The 5,522-nt window shown below is 40.5% G+C and overlaps 1 long non-coding RNA gene across 1 annotated transcript; it reads left to right on the forward strand.

The window, feature by feature from the left end:
- Positions 1-3,396: 3,396 nt before the first annotated feature.
- LOC145090821 (uncharacterized) lies at positions 3,397-4,255 on the forward strand. Its single transcript, XR_013701771.1, has 2 exons — positions 3,397-3,468; positions 4,080-4,255. It is a non-coding gene; the product is annotated as an uncharacterized LOC145090821 (long non-coding RNA).
- Positions 4,256-5,522: the final 1,267 nt, after the last annotated feature.

The following is a 5,522-nucleotide window of genomic DNA, read 5'->3' on the forward strand; positions in this document are numbered from 1 at the left end:
GAAACACGATGAGGCATTCGAGAAGCTAAAGAAGAAGTTATGTGAAGCACCGATACTTTCTCTACCCGATGGAGTCGAACATTTCGCGGTTTATAGCGACGCTTCTAGAGTCGGGTTGGGTTGTGTTCTGACCCAAAGAGAAAAGGTGATAGCATACGCATCTCGACAATTGAAAGAGCACGAAAAGAACTACCCCACTCATGATCTGGAGTTGGCAGCGGTAGTTTTTGCCTTAAAGATATGGAGGCATTACCTCTACGGCACGAAGTGCAAGCTCTTCACTGATCATAAGAGTCTCCAGTATCTCTTTAATCAGAAGGAGTTGAACATGAGGCAACGACGCTGGCTAGAACTTCTCAAGGACTACGACTGTGAGATACTTTACCACCCAGGTAAAGCAAATATTGTTGCTGATGCTCTCAGTCGGAAAGTCAATCTGGAAAGGAAAAGGCCAAGAGCGTTAAGAATTGAAGTCGTCTCGACGATTGTGGAAAGTATCAGGAAAGCTCAAGAAAAAGCTTTAGAGAAAAATGACCGAAAGGAAGAACGTTTGGGAAGAACGTTAGTGTTTGGTACAAACAGTCGAGGACTGAAGGTATTCCAAGATCGAATTTGGGTACCTAAGACGGGAGGAATAAGAGATCTTCTGATGGAAGAAGCACACAAGACCATGTACTCGATTCATCCCGGTAGCACTAAAATGTATAGGGACCTAAAACCCTACTACTGGTGGCCGACGATGAAGCTCGATGTTGCGAAGTATGTGGCCGAGTGCGTAACATGTGCGAGGGTTAAGGCACAACATCAGAAACCGTATGGGAGTTTGGAACCTTTACCTGTACCCATGGGTAAATGGGAAGACATCACCATGGATTTTGTGACTAAACTGCCCAGGACGAAGAACGGTCACGACATGATTTGGGTAGTCGTGGATCGTTTCACCAAGAGTGCACACTTCATAGCAGCCAACGAGAAATGGTCTATGGATAAGCTCGCAAATGCTTACGTGAAGGAAATTATAAGACTTCACGGTGTCCCTCTTACGATTGTATCAAATCGTGATAGTCGTTTCACATCAAGGTTTTGGAGGAGTCTACAAGAGGAGTTAGGTACAAAGTTGTGTTTGAGTACTGCTTATCATCCGCAAACTGATGGTCAGAGCGAAAGAACGATTCAGACGCTGGAAGATATGCTGAGAGCATGTACCCTCGAATTCCAAGGGAATTGGGACGGGCACTTACCTCTGGTAGAATTTTCCTACAACAATCGTTTTCACTCGAGCATCAAGATGGCTCCTTATCAAGCCTTGTATGGGCAGAAGTGTCGTACGCCGTCTTGTTGGCTTGAAGCCGGAGAGAAGCAGTTTATGGGCCCCGAGATAGTCCATGAGACTGCTGAGAAGTTGAAGGTGATTAGGGAAAGGATGTTAGCAGCCCAGGATCGTCAGAAGAGCTATGCTGACAAGAAAAGACGACCGATAACTTTCGAAGTTGGGGATTCTGTTTTGCTTAAAGTCTCACCGTGGAAGGGACTTATACGGTTTGGGAAACGAGGAAAGTTGAGTCCAAGGTTTATTGGACCGTTCAAAGTTCTTCAGAAGATAGGGAACCAAGCTTACAAGCTGGAATTGCCCGAAGAACTCAATGGTATTCATAACACCTTCCATGTGTGTTATTTGAGGAAATTCACGGGAGATGTTCCTGACATAATTCCAATCTCAGAGTTAAGGATGGATGAAAATAAAAGGTTGATCGAAGAGCCTGAGGCAATTGTTGACCGTAAGACTAAGAAGTTACGACGCAAGATGGTCGACTTGGTGCTAGTCCGATGGAAACATCCGAATGGGCCGGATCTCACTTGGGAAACAGAGGATGACATGATGAGTCGCTATCCACATCTGTTTGCTGATGCATGATTCCGGGACGGAATCATCCTAAGGGGGAGAGAATTGTAACGCCCGGGTTTCAGGGCTAAGCATTTTTGTCAATGTAATAGTATAGGTCAACTCTTGTAACTCTTTTTGAAGTAATAAAGATGAAATATTTGAGTATTATGTGAATTATATGTGTTTATTATTTAATTATAAATGTATAATTAATAAAGAATAAAAATGAGCGCCAAAATTAAATTGTGAGATAATCCCGATATCTCTACATAAAGTTGTAGAATATGTCTCAAGGTTTCCGTGCATATAAGGAACGCCGAAATCCGAGTTATAACGAAGAAGTTATGACCCGTCGAAGTTTCACGACAAAACCGGCACGATACCGAGAAGCGTGAATAGTGAATTTACGATAGAGCGAGATTTAGCCTTAGTGATCTAAACGAAAGTCGTAGAATATGTTAAACTAAGAACATCGATAAAAAGAACGCCCAAATCTGACTTCGTATGAAGAAGTTATGAGATTTTAAACAGACCAATCATGTCCCGGCTTGTTAAAAATATAACTTTAAAAATAAAGTCAAAATTAGCCGACGGAGTCTAAACGAAAGTTATAGACTACGTCTTCACCTACGCGTGGATATAAAGAACGTCAAAAACGGAGTTCGTATGAACGAGTTACAAATTATAATAGCATATTTACGTATTAAAATAAAGTATAAATCATGTATACGTACACATATATATACATATGTATATATCATTAGAAAGGTATCGACGATGCGGTCATTATAAGACTAATGTTGAGTTCTTTCGACATTAGTTTAGTACAGATATCATTAAATCCATTTATAATAGTATTATAGAGGGGTGTTTAGTTGTTTATATAACTAAAAGGTCATTAAGTAATTATGGAGGGTAGTTTTTGAAAATTCAATTAGTATAAATAAGAGCCTTGGGCTCTCATATTTCTTGCACCATTCTCTTGATTCAAGAGTCTTTCTCTCCTTATCCCCCGAGCATTTCGGTCCCTCGTGATTCGACTTCTCTTTCTGTAGCTAAGTATAAGGTGAGCGCTGAAGCGCTGCACGAATCTTTCTTAGAAAGATTCAGCGACGAAGTTCTGCCCCTGCAGAGCCCGACTCCTAGCTAAAACCCCCTTGTAAGTAAGTTATGCTTACCTTATTTTAATATAGCTTATATTTAAAATTAGTATTGTTATTATGAACTTATAATAAATAATTGAGCTATTATTATAACTTATATAAGTGTCGTTATAATATTTTTTTTAACTACTCGCGGTACGGGGAATCTGGTTTAAAGGGCCGCATAGAGTTGTTGGATTTCAGAAGTGCTATATGCCAAAATGGTCCTGCCCTCCGGTGTTTTATGTCTAGCCCCTGTCTGTACATAGTGGTTGGAAAATATTGTTTAACGTTTATATAATAATAATAATACTAAGACTAATAGTTGGTCACGGTAAATATTAGACTAAAATTTAGCGATAATAATGCTAGGTTTCGTCGAAGGAAAATAGAATCGTTAAAAGCAAGCGCTGCCCGATTTTGGAATCATCACCTTAACAAGTGAGTGCATAGTTACTTTCAACTTACACATAGATATGAAGTATTTTATATAAATTACATGCTATGTGTGCATATTATCTGAATACTTGCTATCTATGCTAGATGAACGTTGTTATACATGTTTTCAATGATTTAAACTGTATATGTATTTTATATCTACGAAAATGTTGGGGTAAAACATGGGTAGATGCAATAGGTGATGTGTGATAAAATGATGAGAGGCCTCGATGTTGATGTTGTTGATTCTGTCATCTAGCGGAGTATGGATGACGACCACGGACTCTTCTAGACAGTCCGGTGGAACACTAGCAGGCTCGCAACCTATAGGTGTTTGTGAACGATATGTTCACCGGTGTACTCCATCCCCCACATGGTTTCCTTTAGGACATTTATTGCTGAGGAATCCCCTTAGCAGTAGTGTCTGTCCCGATGATGATCCTTAGGCTAGGTCCCTTATGATAGGTGTTTAGGGACGTAAAGTGAGGATAACGGGAACGGGTAATCGGGTTATTGTTGATTGATGAAATTAATAAACTTATTTATTGTGGGTTGAAAATCCTATGTGCTCACCAGGCTCCCAAGCCTGACCCACTCAGTTTTATGTATTACAGGTAGTGGCGCATGAGCATAGGTGTGATGTTTTGGACGAGGGATTACGGATATAGGCCTGTAGATATGAAATAATGTAGTAAGGCTTATATTGTACTGTTTATGCTTTTGATCTGTACGAACATGACATCCCGAGTCTTTTAATGAAATACATTTCTATGGAAATGTTTTTGATAAATCTTTATCATATTTTTGTTTTGGGACAAATTCCGCAACACTTTCATTTAAAATGTAACTCTGATTTTTAAACAAAGCATAAACAAACCGGTCTTTTCTGGCCGTGATTTTGAGGATGTCACACACTTGACAGGAGGCACAGATGTCCCGATGATGATCCAAGGCTTTTCTTCGATTGCTACTCCATTAACAGATTTGACCCACAAAGGAGCTACTTATGCTTGGAATGAGAAGCATAAGGAAGCCTTTGAGAAGTTGAAGAAGAGATTGTGTGAAGCACCGATTCTTTCATTGCCTGAAGGAGTTGATGACTTCGCAGTTTATAGCAATGCATCTGGAGTTGGGTTAGGTTGTGTTCTAACCCAAAGGGATAAAGTGATAGCGTATGCATCGAGGCAATTGAAGGAACATGAAAAGAACTACCCCACTCATGATCTGGAGCTGGCAGCGGTAGTATTTGCCCTAAAGATATGGAGGCATTATCTTTATGGAACAAAGTGTAAAATTTTCACTGATCATAAGAGTCTCTAGTATCTCTTTAATCAGAAGGAATTGAACATGAGGCAACAACGTTGGCTAGAGTTACTCATGGACTACAACTATGAGATACTTTACCACCCTGGTAAAGCAAATGTGGTTGCTGATGCTCTCAGTCGGAAGGTAAACCTTGAAAAGAAAAGGCCAAGAGCGTTGAGAATTGAAGTTGTCTCGACAATCGTGGAAAGTATAAAGAAAGCTCAAGAGGAAGGTTTAGAGAAAAATGACCGAAAGGAAGAACGTTTGGGCAAAAAGTTAGTGTTCGACACAAACAACCAAGGGTTGAAGGTATTCCAAGAAAGGATTTGGGTACCTAAGACGGGCGGAATAAGAGATCTTCTGATGGCAGAAGCTCCCAAGACCATGTACTCGATTCATCCCGGCAGTATAAAAATGTATAGGGATCTAAAACCCTATTATTGGTGGCCGACGATGAAGCTCGATGTTGCTAAGTATGTGGCCAAGTGTGTAACTTGTGCTAGGGTTAAGGCACAACATCAGAAACCGTATGGGAGTTTAGAACCTTTACCCGTACCCATGGGTAAATGGGAAGATATCACCATGGATTTTGTGACTAAACTGCCCAGAACAAGGAACGGTCACGACATGATTTGGGTGGTCGTTGATCGCTTCACTAAGAGTGCGCATTTCATAGCGGCCAAAGAGAAATGGTCTATGGATAAACTTGTGAATTCTTACGTGAAGGAAATTATGAGGCTTCACGGTGTTCC

The sequence above is a fragment of the Lactuca serriola genome, chromosome 2 (assembly GCF_051521515.1).
Source record: "Lactuca serriola cultivar US96UC23 chromosome 2, Lser_US96UC23_V15, whole genome shotgun sequence".
Classification (NCBI taxonomy): domain Eukaryota; kingdom Viridiplantae; phylum Streptophyta; class Magnoliopsida; order Asterales; family Asteraceae; genus Lactuca; species Lactuca serriola.